Source organism: Gouania willdenowi, chromosome 1 (assembly GCF_900634775.1).
Source record: "Gouania willdenowi chromosome 1, fGouWil2.1, whole genome shotgun sequence".
Lineage (NCBI taxonomy): Eukaryota > Metazoa > Chordata > Actinopteri > Blenniiformes > Gobiesocidae > Gouania > Gouania willdenowi.
The window spans coordinates 9,468,010-9,477,604 of record NC_041044.1 but is presented as its reverse complement, the minus strand read 5'-3'; the positions used below and the strand labels follow the sequence as shown (position 1 = coordinate 9,477,604).

Genomic DNA, 9,595 nt, shown 5'->3' with positions numbered 1-9,595 from the left:
GAGTGTGATCGAGCAGGGGGATTTCATGCTTAATCAAGTTAGTGCAACCCAAGTCAGCTTCATCTTTTGCAAACAAAGAGTGGTATTTATTTAACAATGCTGCAGCTTGCTGTTGCTCCGCACTGTTCAGTCCCTCGAAAATAGGCATGTCCCAGCCCTCCCCTTTCATGTCCTGAACGCCGATCGGAGACACAGAAGCTGTACACTCATTATTATGAGCACTGCTACCAAAGTTAACATGGGGGGTATGCTCAGATGATATAGTTGCCATACTTACTGTTGCTATAACCCTGCGTGGAATCAGCCAAATGTCAGAATATCCTACGTTAGTTACTGGTACATGTACTACTCCTCTTTCAGACACCACCAAGGCAGGTGAAACTAGCAGCCCCTCTGGAAGTGCACCCTCCTCTGGCCTTAATGGTTCTACTAAAAACTCCATGTTTTGCTGTGAGGGAGCCTTTGGACATGTAACTGGGATCATGGTTAATGTACCCGCAGCAACACAAAGTTTGCTCTTACCTTTCACTCTCACTTTGAACGGGTCCTGAGAATTTGCTATCGTCTCTTCCACTTGGCAATGTCTGAGAGCTCGTCTCCACTCTGGAACCTCTGTTATCATAGGGGCGTCAAAAAGAGTGGAGCCATACTGCACAAACAACTCATAGTAGAATCCTTTGATCACATTCATTCCCAGGACTCCTGGAGTCTGCATTTTCTTATACTGCATGTGAGAGTCTTCTGGATCTTTCACTACAAGGACCCCCCTGCGTGGAACACTTTTTCCAAGTATAGTAATGTCCAGCTCCAAATAGCCGAGATATGGCAATTCCAGGCCAATCCCAGTCCTAAGATCTAACCACCCACAATCCTGTAACTGTACATTAGTTAGATGGCCAAAATACTCATCAAAAAAACTCTTTGTAATAGTTGTAACCATCGATCCAGTATCCAACAATGATGGAACCACAATTTCCCCCATTTGGACTTCCACTACAGGGCACTTGCTCACCAGTGCAGACATAACAGTTGGATTGGGTTCTGAATCACACTTTGTCTCTAGATAAGTAAGACTTTGCTCACTAATGAGTTCTTGTTGTTCCAATTGTGTTGTTCTTTGTTCAGAGTGGGTCGCTTTAGGGAGGATGGCAGTACAGTAACGTGCTATGTGGCCCCTTTGATCACACCGAAAACACCGAGGCTTCCCATCAAAGGTTCTTTTAGCTTTCGATGGGGGCGGAGCCCCAAACTCTTGCTTTGAGGGTTGTAGTGCTTTCATTAGCACATCTAGCTGCCTCTGTTGAGCTTCAATAAGGGCTTTAAGCTCAGAATAACCAGGCTTACTTTCAACTGGCTCACGAGATGCTTCTGCCTGAACTTCATTGGAGAAAAGTGACTGGTTATTCTTTTGCTTAAAAGACTGCCCTTCACACTGTACTGTCCACTGAACACCCTCCCTACGTACATCACGAATTGTCCACTCCGGGTTCAAGCGAACCTTATCTCTCAACCTTACACTCAGACTGTAGTCTCTAACACCTTCACAAAATTGGTCACGCAGATCTCTCTGAGATTTGGGTTTAGTATGGATGTCTAACGCTACAATCTGATCCATTAGAGACATTAGCGCATGAGAATAGTCCAACAATGACTCTCCCTCACGCTGTTTACGATTAAAAAACCTGCGCTGAAGGGAGATTGCAGAGTGTGAACATCCATATACTTCTCTCAGAATAGTGAATATACCATTAACAGTCTCTCTTTCCTCTTTAGGAAGATATTTAACCTCTATGCGAGCTGCCCCTTCCAAATGGTTATACACACAATTAGCTTTTTCTTTTTCGGTAGTTTTCAATTGGATATGATTTTCAACCAGTTCAATCCAGTCTTCAAGCGTAGGAGAATCAGCTCTGTCCAGGTTGCCAGAAAACTTTGGTACCTTCTCACTTTGTTGAATGTAAACCACCCGAGTCCCCCCTTCAGTCTCAGCAGCAGTTGATTCAACCCTGTCCATTTCACTGCTCGATGGCCCAGGTGGAGACGCGGTTGAATGTAGCCTCCCCAGCTGCTGCTCCAGTTCTTGTATGTACTGCGCCAAGTCCTCTCTCTGAGTCTCCTCCATGATGTGGGAGAGCTTAGACGACAACTGCGCCTATGGATCCTCACGTGGTTCTGGTCCACCGCTGCTCTTGCCGTTTCAAAAAAAAAAAAAAAAAAATCAATCTGACACTTTGCTCCCCCGACAACTAATTAATACTGCCTTGCTAAGTCCTGTCGACAACGCCAAAATGTTACACCCGGTTAGGATTAGCGATACAATAAGCAGTCAAATAGGTAGAGAAATAGAATCTTTATTATTGAGACAATTTCATAATGATTAATAAGCCTCACCATACCAAACTCCCAGTTCATCTCTCAACTGTGACAACAGGATTGGGGGGATAAGGTCTCACACACCAACACACTGCACTTCAAATATTCCTTTTGCTTAAAGTTCACACACGTGAATATGCACGGCACACTTACACCCTTAGGGCCCTATCTGTAGGCCTGATTGAGAGCTTACTAGGTATTGGTGGCAAGGGGGGGGGGGGGCACAAGTTCAAAATAAAACACAAAAAAATGAATAAAGAAAAGAAAAAAATAAGAACTAGCTCACCCCACGGGCAAAACCCAGCTATTTGCCCTCAACCAGCTCACGTGTCAGGGTGGACTAGAACAAAAAAACAGAACCCAACTAATGAACAAAACAAATAAATTATTCCCAGCAAGAGCAGCGTATGGACCCCGATGCTCTGGCCCGTCGGTAGTCTACCAACAACCAGCCGTTTTCACTCAAGCAGTAAATAAACAGGGAAGCACATCAGCTTTTTCCTGCATGCTCATGTGGAACAAGGTGTGCACATGCCCCATTCCACTGTCCTCCTACCCACAGCTGAACAACCTGTTCTTCCTCCTGCAGGTCACTATTTGTAGTGTTTTTAATTAGTGCACCTACCTAACACCTGTCACACATATATATATATATATATATAAACTTTGGTAAGCTTTAATTTTGAAACTACACATCAGAATGTTTTGAAACTTATAGGGTCACACCATGAGGTTGTGTACTACAACCCTGAAGTGGAATTATACTGTAATAACAGGGCGTTTAAAAAAAAAAAAAAAAAAATCAAAATCTTATGTATTAAGTCATATTTAAAACTTTGATGGGCTTTTATTTTGAAACTACACATCAGAATGTTTTGAAACTTGTAGGGTCACACCACGAGGTTGTGTACTACAACCCTGAAGTGGAATGATACTGTAATAACAGGGCGTTTAAAAAAAAAAAAAAAAGAATTCAAAATCAAATGTATTAAGTCTCTTTTTTGAAACTTTGGTGAGCTTTTATTTTGAAACTATATATCAGAACTTGCTAGAATTATCTTAGCCATTGTGCTCATTTTTATGTTGGACTATTTATTCACACAGATAAAATGTCATTAGGACGATAAAATAATCAATAATCAATCATTTTACTCATTAGATGTTAAATTTATTAGTAACCCAGCCATGTCTAAACATTTCCACAATGGGCCGATGTGACTGTAGGTTTTCTTTTCAACCAAGTAGACTTGTAGTGTTCATAGGACGGTGCTTTTATTTTGAAGTCCGTCCTCAGACTGCATTACCGTACTGTCTTCAATAAACAGGCACCGCAAATTGGCTGGCCGCTAGAATGACCGAGGATTTCCGAGTGGAGGCTGGCTTGACCGCAGTCCTCCACGGCTCTGTAACAGCCAACGGAAAGTGCGAGTTAATATTTCACATTTACAACACTGGTAACGCCATCCAGGCTTCACATTTCCTTTGTCGCGCTATCCGAGCTTCAAAATAATGCTGCGCGTCTATTCTAGCATTTCAATTTTGTAAATAGAATACCGTCATGTTTTTATATGTTTAGTTTTCGATTTCGAAACTTTACTGTTAAAAAAAATAAAGTTTTAAAAATATTTTTTGTTTCTTTTTTTAAGGATCTTTAAAATTAATAATAAGATATAGGCAGCAAAGGGGGCAATATTAAAAAAAAATCTATATAAAATTAAATACATAACGTCAAGACAAACAACCACGATAGTGTTGTAGTGGACACTCCCTAGTATCACTGTGACAAGTTTCATGAATTTTTACTGTAGAACATTAAAATAATCTTAGGTTCAAACTCAAAGTGTTATACATATTTTATTTTGTTAAACAGGCGCGTGTATTGCTAAAAAATATGTGTAATAGGTGTCACTTTATTTTGATTAGACTATTTTAAGTTCTCTGTGGGGTTGTTTTATCATTTGTTGTTTGTGTTCTCAATGTGTTACTCATAAATATTTTATTTTGTTAAACAACGAGGTTGTGTATGGATCATTCTAAATTGATCTTTAAAACGTAAACTTAAAGAATTAATTAAGTTATATTTAAAAATGTATTTAAATGCTAAATAAAAATAATGAAGAATGGACACTTTCTTAAACACAGCAGCAACTTTCATAATGAAACAATAAACTACCACAGATATTTCCAAAAACTATGAATGCATTTTTAAATTTAATAAAGAATTGTATTGTATAAATAAAAAAAATAATAACGACCTTGTTGATTTCAGTATGTTTACAATTTTTATACACACGCACGCTTTTTGAAATCAGACTGTCTGTTAAATTATCATATAAACCTCCACATTTGAACATAAATCACTGAAGATTTGATACTGAAGAAACAAATCTGACTAAAAAAATGTCCCATCATTTTCTTCTTTTTGTTCTTTTGAAAAAGTTCAACCAAATCCAGCCGGAGACGATTCGACCACAATGACATCAGAGAAAGAGAAAGGTTAGGACACACACACACACACACACACACACACACACACACACACACACACACACACACACACACACACACACACACACTGTTTATTTGTTATTTTGATATGGTTTTAAAACGGAATAACCAAAGAAAAATACACAAATTCAGAATCCACACATTTTTAAAATTTGCCCCTCGTGGCAGATCAGCAAAAACCTGGGGTAGGACAACCTCCTCTAAAATATTTTAGTTTACTCACAGATACATCCCTATGTGAGGATATCTATGGTGGTTAGAGTTGATCAAAATTGCAATGACTGACTACTGTGCTTCCTAAATGCTACTATTAGTATATCTGTACTCTTATCTGCAATTTCCTTTTTATTTGTGTTTAGAGAAAATATACAGTACATGCTGAACATCTTCAGATCTATGTTTGGTGTATCAGAGGTCTTCAAAAGATATAAATAACTGACCCATATTTCATTGAATCTTCTTTTTTAGAGAAGTATGTCTTTATTGTGGCATATGAAGGACGGACTGGTACCATTCGATTCAACACAAACTCTTCAAACAACTTAACTAATTACACAATAGAAGTTACAAAAGATCATAAAACAGTCTTTGCCCGTCGAGATGGAACGGAATTGCCGGACATGGATGAGTATAAAGAAAGAGTATCTATTGACGATGCAGAGCTGGAGCGAGGTGTGGTGATACTTTACTTAAAGAATGTCTCGCATGCTGACCATGGGAAGTACAGGCTCTACATCCATAAGCTGAATATTAGTTTATTCTCCATCATGGAAGGTAAGCATTTTGAACTCAGAGTGTGTCTGTTAAATTATCATATAAACCTCCATATTTGAACATAAATCACTAAAGATTTGATACTGAAGAAACAAATCTGACTAAAAAATGTTTCCACCATTTTCCTCTTTTTTATTCTTTTGAAAATGTTCAACCAAATTCAACCGGAGAAGATTCGACCACAATGACATCAGAGAACGAGAAAGGTTAGGACACACACACACACACACACACACACACACACACACACACACACACACACACACACACACACACACACACACACACACACACACACACACACACACACACACACACACACACACACACACACACACACAGTGCAGAGAATTGTAGTCTTTCTAGTCCCTCATTTTATCTCACCTCTTCACTTTCTGCTCACTCCATTGACCAGAGGATCACAATCAGTGAGTTTAAAAACTGAACTGTACAGAGTGTGTCAGCTGGGAAAGGTTGTAGTGCCCACAACCTGGGGATGGATGGACAGGTCATCATTTTATTTACTATTTTCTTTGTCTCTTTGCTTTATTTGCAGAAGGAACAGAACTGAAGTATCTCTCTCTTCTTCTTCTTGTTCTTCTCATTGCTCTGTTAGTCCTGGCCTGGTGGAAGAGGAAAAATATCCGTAAGTATAAAATAATCTGTTCTACTGTTTGTGTGAAACCTGAATCAATGAGTGATCAGCCCAGAAGGAAGGTTCATTATGTCAACAACTATGACAGAGAAATAGAAAATCCACGAGTCAGTTTATACAGACAGTATTTATGAATGTGTTTAACATCTGCTATAATGTTGTTATGGCTGTTTGTTAAAATGAATAATAAAGAAATAAAACACTAAAGACACATGGAAAAATATTTTTCATTCAGCACAGATATATTTCTTTTACTGATTTATAAAGTCCATATATTAACCCTTTACCTGTGGACTGGCACCCTGTCCAGGGTGTACTCCTGCCTAGCACCTGATAACAGATGAAATAGGCACCAGTTCACCTCTGCAACCCTGAAAAGGAACAAGTGGGTTGTAAATAATATTTAGCGTTTTGTCAGTGTGGATAAAGACCATGTAGTCTTTATAATGATGAGTTATGCCAATGTTCTACAATAGAAACGATTGTGACTGAATAAATGAATCATGATTATACGATTAACCAACTTACTCTTACTTACTTCATGAATGTAAATTTATATTTTTGTTTAAACTAAACAATTCTAAAAGATTGTCCAGGATATAAATAGACTGAACAGCATCACCCTTGGTGTCTACAATCTCACTAATATATTAACCTAAATGCAGAGGGAACATTTGAACATTGTTTTCATTTGTTAGTCACAGCTTTAAGTCATGCTACCATCTACTCACTAAATCTCTCTTTCTTCTTGTAGAACAGTTTTGGAGGAACGTGAGGTGTAGAAGAGCAGCAGGTGAAGAGCCAGAACATGTAGCATTCAACACAGACCAGGAAGAAGTTAATGTGTCCCTCAATGGGAGAGAGCTTACTGCAGGAGTGTGTAGGACCTCCCCCACCACCACCAGATCACCAGAAGAGGAGCCCCTCAGCGTAACCACAGCTGAGGATTAACCCCAGCATCATCCCTGGGAGGGTGCTGAGGGTCTCTGCAGCTGTCCCCACCTGCCTGAAGACTGGCACCATTGAGATGACTTTGTTGTAATTTGCTCTATATAAATAAAGTTGAAATTAATTCCTGTCCCCAAAAGCTCCACATTGACACCCCTGAATCAATTCAATAGTCAGAGAGTGCTTTAAGAGACTTGTCATGACTCGGATCAAGGACACCATTAATATCACTGGATCCACATCAGTATGCGTACAGGAGAAACCAATCCACAGAGGATGCCATTTCCTCTGTGGTCCACCCCACACTCACACACCTGCAGGGGCCTCATTTAAAAAACTGTGCGTATGTAACCAGGTTGAAAATATATATTTGTTTTATGTTTGAAATATCACCAAATCCTGATTAATATTGTTTTTATATGGTTTTAAGAGGTTTTCTTTTATTGCCATTTCTTAATTTACTCATCAGTTTTGAACAATTATCTTGGATTTAGAATGATGTAGACTTTGTTTTATTCATGCACAAATGTTAGTCTTTAGGTTAAGAACATGCAGTTAATGTGTCAGTCAAATGTAAACTTTGTAAAATGACTTTTTGTAAGTTTTAAGGTGCACATTTCTACGCATTAGCTTACAAGTTCTTTTGTTTGTGCATCTGCTAACAGGAGCTTGAGGCCTGTGTGCTGTCACTGTGTGGAAGAGACTGTATGTGTGGAAATATGGCGCTGTCAATGGTATGGAAACCCAGTATGTAAATAAGACTTTGATGTGATGTGTTCATGCCTTTGTGTATTTTGTGTGGATTATTGCATTAAGATTGATATCTGGGTGTGAATACTATGAACAGCTACGTGACGGACTCTACTGCGCTATGGGACTAATGAACAACTGATTAAGGACAGGTGTGGGTGCTTTCGGAAAAGGGTAGAAAAGGCAGAGGAGAAACAGCAAAAGGGGGAAGGAACACGGACACAAAAAGGAGCCAAGGGATTACGTATAAACAGTCTTTCACCGGGACGGGCATCGGAAGGTTGCGGACGAGTGGGAACCCGGACAGACGGAAGGAAAGATCACCGTACAACGCGCATGACAGCTAAGTTGAAGGGACGTGCTCAACTTACCTGTGCGGGTGGGATCTTTACTGTAGTGGGTGGCAATCAGAGGATGACTGTGTTGCTTCCCTGTCGCAGCCAGGAAGAGGATCACGGACTCGGTGGTGGACGGGCACCGCAGGGCTCGTCGCATTGAAGCTACAGAGCCACGCTTGAGGGACAGCTCGAGTCGCTCGCTCCATCTGACGCAGCACGATCACTATACAGCCCGTGACCAGATAAGTTGAAGGAAAGAGTTCCGCTGATGTGTGTGTGTGTGTGTGTGTGATCTCCATGTGGGTGGCGATTAGAAAGTGACTCCGTGTGTTACTTCATTGCAGCCGACGAGAAGAGGACCGCAGACGGACTACGTATAGACTGGACTTCAGAGCAGCGCTGGAGTGACAGATCCATCTGGCTGCTCTACCTGGCGCAGCGCCCTCTGGTGGATGGTGGACTCGGACAACGTTAACCAAAAAAAGGGAATACATACGGGTTTGGATGGAGCAAATGACCTTTTAAACTGTATTTGCTGTGGAACTCTTTTAGAACATTTTTTATCTTGGCCTCCTACCTATTTTTATTGTTAAAGAGAACACAAAATAAATGGTTTGCAAGGTAGCTGGACGTGACTCATTTTCTCTCAGTGGATAATTCATATGCTGGTGCAACAATTTAAAAATCTACACAAAAGAACCCACCCTCCGGTGTGACATATTTTGGCGCTGTCGACAGGACACCAGCTCCACTGATAGGAAATGGATTCAACTCCAGGTACTAGCATTCACCCACCAGCAGAGGGTAGCAATAGTCCAGCCATTATGGCCCAGTTTGTCATGCCATGGTTTATGGGGGCTGCATGGATCCCAAAATTTGATGGGAATAGAGTTAAATTTGGAGAATGGAGGGTTCAGGTGGAGGCCATGCTGAGGGCCCAAGGACTTAATGAACAACAGCAAGCAGACTTTTTGCTGGGCGCTCTAGAAGGGGATGCTAAGCGTGAATTACATCTTGTTGAACCTGCACGAAAGGACACTGGAGTGAAAGTATTGCAACAATTACAAACCCTGTATGCTAAACCAGCCATCAAGGCACAGTTGAGAGCTAGTTTCTTTAATTGTAAACAGCATACAGAAGAAAATGTGAGCGATTACATTCTAAGACTGAGAGAATCTTTTTCCAGATGGCAGGAGCGAGATGCAGATGGAACTGAGGATGGAGATGATTTCCTATTGGACCAACTCCT

General features: G+C 40.4%; 1 long non-coding RNA gene across 1 annotated transcript; it reads right to left on the bottom strand.

Moving 5' to 3' along the window:
* Positions 1 to 5,326: 5,326 nt before the first annotated feature.
* LOC114469243 (uncharacterized) lies at positions 5,327 to 8,785 on the bottom strand. The gene is made up of 3 exons (XR_003674746.1): positions 8,380 to 8,785; positions 6,598 to 6,681; positions 5,327 to 6,278 (listed from the first exon to the last, which is right to left on the bottom strand). It is a non-coding gene; the product is annotated as an uncharacterized LOC114469243 (long non-coding RNA).
* Positions 8,786 to 9,595: the final 810 nt, after the last annotated feature.